The sequence below is a fragment of the Mauremys reevesii genome, linkage group 3 (genome assembly GCF_016161935.1).
Source record: "Mauremys reevesii isolate NIE-2019 linkage group 3, ASM1616193v1, whole genome shotgun sequence".
NCBI lineage: Eukaryota > Metazoa > Chordata > Testudines > Geoemydidae > Mauremys > Mauremys reevesii.
The window spans coordinates 46,325,560-46,334,105 of NC_052625.1; positions in this window are offsets into that span (position 1 = coordinate 46,325,560).

Below are 8,546 nucleotides of genomic sequence, written 5' to 3' on the forward strand. Positions count from 1 at the left end.
ATGTAAATCATTCCACACACAAGAGAGAGACACTCATTTATTTGCACTTACTTTTACAAAATCCCTGGACTCAAAAAACATGCTTTGGCTCTAATATCAGATATTTTTCTTTCCCTAAACCTCTGACTGCCAGAAGCCGGGACTGGATGACAGGGGAGGGATCACTCAATAAATTGCCCTGTTCTGTTCATTCCCTCTGAAGCATCTGCCACCATCCAGAAGCCAGGATAATGGGCTAGATGGACCATTGGCCCTACTGGATCAGACCATTCTGTTCTAAAAATACAAAAAAGCTGCTATTGGTACTTACTGAACTTGGTTTTCCAATATGTCTAACATTTGAATGGGGTTTTTGACTAAAGCACTAAGGGCCCCAATACTGCTCCCCAAAATTCACAAGAATGTAATCCCTGACATCAGTAGTGGAGCAGCTTCCCCCCTCCAGTAAAGCAGGGCTTCAAAACAGCCAAGCGAAGCTGATTAAGGAAGCAGCCACAGCTGTGGCCAACCCAATCAGGGCCCAGCTGGCCCTGATAAGAGGCCTGTGAGCCAGCACCTGAAGGAATCTCTCTTCAGCCCTGGAGGGAGAGGGGTGAGCTGTCTGCAAGCAAGGTACCCGAAGCAGAGCAGAGCTGGGGGAAAGGGCAAGGGGAGCTGGGGAGCTCTAGCCTTGCAACTCCCCAGGCTGCGGGTCTTGATGGAGGTCTATGGAGGTACTGGTGCTGCAGAGGGCAGCCCAGGAATAGGCAGAGGCAGCTGGTCCTAACCCCTGGCCAATGATGAGTGGCCATTACAGACTGCGGTCTGCCCCAGTGAGTGGGGGCAAGAGGATGACTGGCAGTAGCCACTGAGGCAAGGTGGTTTTAGAGGGTTGGGAGCTCCCCTGGGAGGGGAGACCCAGAGAGAGTGGGGGTATTGCTGGGGCAGAACCCCGAGGAAAAGGGCACCGGGGTCTGGGAGGGACATGGGGCCTGAGGCTGGCGAGACATCCACCGGCAGAGAGCGCTCCAAAGGCTGGAAAGAGACGAACAGCAGGAGGTGCCACAGCGGTGAGTCTTCGCCTCGCTACAGAGCGCTATCAGTCTTTAAAAGTGCTACAAAGGAAGCACCTACTGAAAAACAGTAATGGGAATATTCCTGGATATTTACACTGAGTTTATCGTGTAAATCAACTTCTAAATTTACTAGAAAGTGATTGTACACGTATTTCATTAATTTTGTTTGTAGGTTTTCAGTACACGTTTCCTAAAAAAAGGATGTAAGCATGTTGAAGTAGTATAAATATTCTTAAGGTGGTAAAACAACTGTGCCCAAGTTGAGTAGGTTAGGTTTTTTGTTTGTTTTGCTTTTAAAACAGAAAACATAAGAGATCATTTTCAGATTTTAAATGCAAAAACATATACATTCCATATAAATTCTATCCCTCGTGATAACTAAGTATTGAGAAATTCTCAGTCGTGTGATTATTTACATGAAAACAATATGTTTAAAAGTCCTTTTGTGTATTCTAATTAGTACTAACTTTTCAAAAATGCTGTCAGTAAATTAACCATACCCCCTGCTTACTCTTCTTAAATCTACACTTTAATCTCAATGGTATGAACAATGAGCACATTTAATGTTACCACTTTCCCTGAAAAATCATATGGCTAATTTTGAAGAACTGCACCTTTCTCCATGTCACACATTAAATGAGATTCTAATGCTGAGATACTCTAGCCCCATACTTTAATCTGGATATTTCTCAGCTTTTTTCTTTCTTCAACTTCTTTATTGTATTGTTCTTGGAGTTCTTCAAACTTAAAACCTACAAATTGACAGTGAATATTTGCTAATAATCTGCCTCATTTCATACATAATCTTTCCCTTTCCATTTCTTATGCCTAATATTAGACAAGGGTGATAAAAGCAACAGCCCTCATTAATCTCTAGTGATATATTAAGACAACAACTCAACGGGAGTTCTTCTAAAACCGAACCGTTCAGAGACTGAAAACTGAGATCTGGAACTCAGTGCCACAATGAAATTGCAACCACTAGACTGAGGGACCAATACCAGGGGTACAAATGTATATTGTAATATCTCCTGAATGAAGAATTTTTTCCCGTCGCTCCCCTGGCATTAACATTCATTTGTAGCATGAATTAAAAATCAGGCATTAAGGTTCAAAGGAGCTTCAAAAGAAAAATCAGTGGGAGTTGGACACCTAACTTCTTGCTAATGGGACTCACCACACATTTGAAAATCTCAGCCTAAAGTCACATCTTGCTTCTCTCCACTTTAACTCCTACATAACTGGAGCAGCCACTTTCTCAAGGAACACCATAGCCAGAATGCTTTGCCTCTTCCAAAAGCATCTGAAATCTCAGCTTTCAAATGAGAACAAGGACTGGGGATCTCCAACTCCAGCTAGGTAGCCAAATGCAAGTTTTTGGCAGTACCTTCTTTTGGTGTCCATGAAATCTGAGTGTTTTTGTTTTATATTGTAGAGTCTGAATTTCACAACCCTAAACTCAAGCAAATTGTGTGATGGTACCTTGTCACTGGTGTTAGGCCTAAATAAAATGTAACCCAAAGCCAGTTGTGTCAACCTGAACAAAGTCAGGCTAACACCCTAACAGAGGTTTATGGGTAATTCATAAGTGGAAAGTCCCAGGAGTTACAGGTCTGTCTCTCACAAAGTTAAGCAACCATGAGATAAGAAAGGGACTGTATTCCTAGCATGGTACCAAACGTACTGAGGTAGAAACAATTCGTTTAAAGAACTCATAAGAAGCCAAGTTTCCAAACTTCCAAACTCCCTGTGCAGTACTCCCTGTTTCTGTTCTATGTCTATTCCTGACAATTACATTTTAGATTGATTAGTGATTGTTAAAGTATCATAAATCATGTAAAACATTTAATCTTGTAGAACATAAAAATGAATGTATGGTAACAGTTTCTAGTTTCAAAAGAAGGGGAGTGACTACTTAACTAGGTAATTGCAATTATGATGATGCGACGGAACTGTCTATATAAACCTAGGTTATTTTGTAAAGAGGTTAGCTGGTTCTCTTTGGAGATGAGCTCGCTCTCTATTGTCGTGTGCACTCTTCAATAAAGAGCATTATATTTGAACTTTGCTGGTGTTGCCTGTCTCTCGCGGTCAGACAACGAACTTTGCCGTTTGGGGTACCAGAGTCCCCAACACTGGTAAGCATTTCCAACTCTGAGCACTTACTACTAAATCCCTCAAGCCCCCGATTCACCAGCCAGCAAAACTGAATTTCAATTATTTTGAATGAAAATTTTACCTGAATATTTTGTTATAGAACATAATTAGTTAGGATGTACGTGTGTTCATGGGCGCCAACTTATATAGGCTCTTGGAGCTAAAGCCCCAGGAATATTCATAATCAGGGGCTCTGCTCCACCAATATTTGGAGCTAGATTTTTCCCCCTCCCCGGAGCTTCCCTGCCTGAATGGAAAGAGAGCGCACAGCGCGTCTCTCTCTCCTTTGCTGCTGCTGCCGTAGCCTAAGGGCTGCAGCATTAGCATAAGAGGAATGCTAACTGCTGCTGAAGCACTCAGGAGGGGGAGGGGAGGAGAGGGGGCCTCCTCCCTCTCCTCTCCTGCCCCTACCTGGAGGAGACACAAACGGGCCAGGAGACAGACATCACTCACCTTAGCAGCTGTTGGGGCTTCCGTGAGTGTTTGACCCTATGATTTTTTATTATGTTTGATTGTTTGACCCTATGATTCCCCCCCTGCCCCAGCCCTAGTCCCAGCCCCTACTCCTACCCCAGTGAGGCACAGCAGGCTGCACAGGGGAGGCAGGAAGCCACATGTGAAGGCAATGCCCTCCCCAGCACTCCACCAACCCACCCGCCACAGGAGGGATGGGAGAGGGAGGCTTCCTAGACCTGAGCAGCTGGGGCTTGGGTGAATTTTATGACACCCTGCTCCCCCGTCCCATAGCCAGCCACCACCCTGCCTACCCCACTTCTGCCCCATGCTGGGCAAGGGGCAGCCCCATCCACAGTGAAGTTATGGTGAGGGGCAGCAACATGGAAGGCCACCTATGCCCCCCCCAGTACCCATCATAGGGGAGGGGAGTGAGCTTTCTGGACCTGAGAGGGGCCCTAGGAGCATGTGCAGAGTGTGTGTGCCGTGGGGGGCAGGAGGGGTCCCTCCCCTGGAGCTTGCTGCTGCCAGTGGTGGTGATGGGGAGTCCTCTCTGGCCCTAGCCCTGGGGCAGCCTGTCTGCACCCCAAGTTCCTCATCCTCAGCCCTGCCTCACCCCAAAGCCTGCAGCCCCAGCACCGAGCACGCTCCTGCACTGAACCCTCCACCCAGCTCCACCCCAGAACCCTCACCTGAGGGGAAAAACATGCAACTTAAATTTGGTGGTCAGTTTGGAGTATCATTGTATTTAGCACAATATTTGATTATTTTACACCCTTCAAAGTATGTAACTGGTCATATAGAGGTGTTTTCTCTGAATACTGTCTGTGTGCCTCAGTTTCCCCAATGCATTTCTTAAGGCTCTAGATGGTGGGATAAGGGGGTGTGATTGTTGTAAAGCCCTAGAGGGCCAGTGTGATGCTGTCTGCACAGAGAATGGCCGACACCCTGTCTCCAGGCAACTGATGGCCTGGGCCACTCTCCGGCAAGGTGCCAACTGAAGGTGTTTGGAGTATCATTGTATTTAGCACAATATTTGATTATTCTACACCCTTCAAAGTATGTAACTGGTCGTATACAGGTGTTTTCTCTGAATACTGCCTGTGTGCCTCAGTTTCCCCAATGCATTTCTTAAGGCTCTAGATGGTGGGATAAGGGGGTGTGATTGTTGTAAAGCCCTAGAGGGCCAGTGTGATGCTGTCTGCACAGAGAATGGCCGACACCCTGTCTCCAGGCAACTGATGGCCTGGGCCACTCTCCGGCAAGGTGCCAACTGAAGGTGTTTGGAGTATCATTGTATTTAGCACAATATTTGATTATTCTACACCCTTCAAAGTATGTAACTGGTCGTATACAGGTGTTTTCTCTGAATACTGCCTGTGTGCCTCAGTTTCCCCAATGCATTTCTTAAGGCTCTAGATGGTGGGATAAGGGGGTGTGATTGTTGTAAAGCCCTAGAGGGCCAGTGTGATGCCGTCTTCACAGAGAATGGCTGCAACCCTGCCTCCAGGCAACTGATGGCCTGGGCCACTCTCCTGCAAGGTGCCAACTGAAGGTGTTGGAGAACAAAGAGATCAGGTGGCCTCCTAATGCCTGGAAAAGAGACAAAGGCCAGAGGAGGGAGTGTCAGTGCCTGTGCAGACTTCCGGGAAGTGCATGGTGTGGAAGGGGATGCTGGGATGCTTTGGAACAACTCCATACAAAGCCAGTCAGGACTCTGGGGGAGCCTCCTCTCTGAGCATACTGTCTCCAGGGCAAGAAGCTTACACCTTCCTGGGTCTGACCTCAGAGCATTCAGCATGCCCTTCCACACCATGCACTTTCCGCAGCGAGTCTGCCCAGGCAGGTCCTGGGGCAACCAGAGGTCCCTGCACCCCAACTCCGCAGTCAGATGTGACTCTCAGCCAGACAGTAAAACAAAAGGTTTATTAGATGACAGGGATACAGTCTAAAACAGAGCTTGTAGGTACAGAAAACAGGACCCCCTCAGTCAGGTCCATCTGGGGGGGTGGGGAGCCCAGACCCAAGTTCTGGGCCTCTCCCAATTTTCCCAGCCAGCTCCAAACTGACACTCCCTCATCTGGCCTCTGTGTCTCTTCCGGACAAGGAGGCCACCTGATCTCTTTGTCCCCAACACCGTCAGTTGGCACTTTGCAGGGGAAACTGAGGCACCCACACATTGTGACCTTAAAGGGACACTGTCATATAGTTTAATATTTTCAGCCTAAACTGCCATAAATTCAGGGGAAAGTTACTTGGATTCTAAACTATCGCAGGCTCAATACTTGGATAAACTCGAGTCAAGGATGAGAGTGCCTTACAATAAATTTGTAGTAATTAAAAATAACAAGTATTAAAAATACGGGAAATTCAAAGTTAAGTTAAACGTAAATTGCAACCCAACATTTATCAATTTGGAAATGTATAATTCAGGCTCTCAAACCACCTCAACTCTGCCTTTTCAGTGACTCTAGCCTCTAATCTTTCTTCCTGGAAAATGTGCCGTTTTCAAGTCCTTCACATAAGAGTTTGCGAGATAAGATCTCCTTACTGAACTGGTGTTTTGATCAAGGGCTTTTTGTACTGGCTCCAGGACAATTTGTAAAAGCCAGTGTATTATTGATATAATGAACAGACCACTGCTGTCCCTTTGCAACTTTTTTCCCTTCGAGTGGTTATCCATTTCCACAGTTTGCTGACGGGGTGCAATGCACCCCACTCACCCATGTTCAGAGTCTCATGCACCTTGAGCATCCTCATATCCTGCACCGAGGGCATAAAAGGGTGGAGCAGGCCAGCCACCACTCAGTTCCTCTCATGCCTCCTGGCTTTGAGATGAACATGGGCAGTGAGCAGTGCTAACAAAATACCTGGCTCTTTTTAAATCTGTGCAGCGTGTAGATAGAGATAGCTAGTGGTTGCCCATTGGCATTTTGGTTTTTTAACCAGAATAGCTATTTCTTTCTGGTGTCAGGATGGCTTCTTTTAAGTCCCCTGGATTTACATACTGCCCATCAAACACGGGCACTATACCCTGTAATGTTTGGCATTTTCCGGGAACATTCCCCCAGACAAAATACATATTTGCAAGTCCTTCACTTGCAGGACCTGCAAATCTAGAGAAGCCCTGCTCCAGATGTACTTAATGGGTAAAGCAATGAGAGTAGCTTCAGGCCCTGGGTCAGATAACCATCCTGTAAATGTCTTCTCTGCTCCTTAGAGTGCTAGTACTGGGTCCCTCACTTCCTGGGCCTCATCAGCAACATCCTCTTTCAAAATCTGGCACGTTGGACAAGAAGCTTTCTGTGAAAAAGGTACAGGGCACGGAAGAGTCCAGAGATGATTCCAGACTAAGATCTCCTCAAAGAGAAGGATGGAGAACTCCAAGCTTTTATGCAGACCCAACTTATGCTTATCTTATGTCCGGACAAAGTGTCTTTTGGACACATGCGGTGTTCCTACTGACAGTTGTCACAGGCTTGCATCTGAACCAAGGCCGGCTCTAGCGTTTTTGCCGCCCCAAGCAGCAAAAAATAATCATAAAAAGAAGCCGCATTCGCGATTGGTGGCAGCTCTACCGCCGCTTCTTCTATGGCGGCAATTCGGCAGCAGGTCCTTCGCTCCAAGCGGGAGTGACGGCCCCACTGCCGAATTGCCGCCGAACTGCTGCACGTGCCACCCCTCTCTTCATTGGCTGCCCAGGCACCTGCTTGCTACACTGGTGCCTGGAGCCGGCCCTGATCTTGCCTACTTTTCAAATGTTAGGCTGTCTTTTATTTTGATCTTAACTCTGAATTACCTTGGTTTCTAATGCTTCATTTTATTTGTTTTTCATAACTGCAGCATTACGAATTTAAAAAAAAACAAACTTACATGTACTGTCAACTTTACTCACAGAGTTTAATGATTTGTTTTGTTTGGTTTCTGCCTGGGGATTTTCTTGATAATTTCTTTAAGACATTTTGAAATCTTTCCCATGCAAAGAAAGAAAGCTGGCAGAGAGCTCCCGGTGTTATGCAGAGAACAATAGGGGAGCTAAGAAATGGGGAACATTGTAGTACTTAGAAGTATGATAGGGGTCCCTCAGGTTCTGTGGTTACCAGGAGAACTGGAGGTTCTGGTGGAGCTACTGAACTTTGCAGGCACTCTGAGTTGAGATTAGTGGAGAAACTCTGAGGGGTGCAGGAATGCCTGAGAACATGGGGAAGTTAGTCCAGCTGAATGTTTTGGCCTCTGCCAATTGCTGCAGCTCCACAGTTTCCGTGTGTATTGGGTAGAACATTATAACTCATGCAAGTCATGGATTCCACGATTCTTCATATTTCTCTTTAGCTGAACTCTTTTCCCATCCCCTTTCTGCCCCTCCATACACACTAAGATTAAAGAAGTTATGTTGCTGTGGGAAAGGCACCACCACATATGTCTTCTGTAAGTGTGATGGTTGTCACCTACTCTTTGCAGTCAGAGATTTTATATATGTATGCAGAGTCTGCTGCCTACTTAAGAATATAAAAAATGCTGCTGCTTGTTAGAAAATTCTGCTGCTTCCTACATCCTATATACAGGCTGCTGAAGATTATACCATCATATGAATGGGGGTTAAGAATTTGCCTCTGCAGAGGTACGGTAATGGCTGTTCTTTGCTGCCTCTGTAAGGACCCCATTGACAGAAGGTCTTGGCTGGGAGTAGGTTGAGGCCAGGGAAAATGAATCAATCCAGCGTTATTACCATGTTTGTATACAGATGTTCAAGTAAGTTAACAATGAGACCTTTTGACTTGTGAATAGGCCCTCTCCACTTCACTGACTGATAGCAAAGTGCAGCGGAAAGATTGATTGGTTGCTACTTCTGATGTCACAATGATGCTACTTATGAATCAC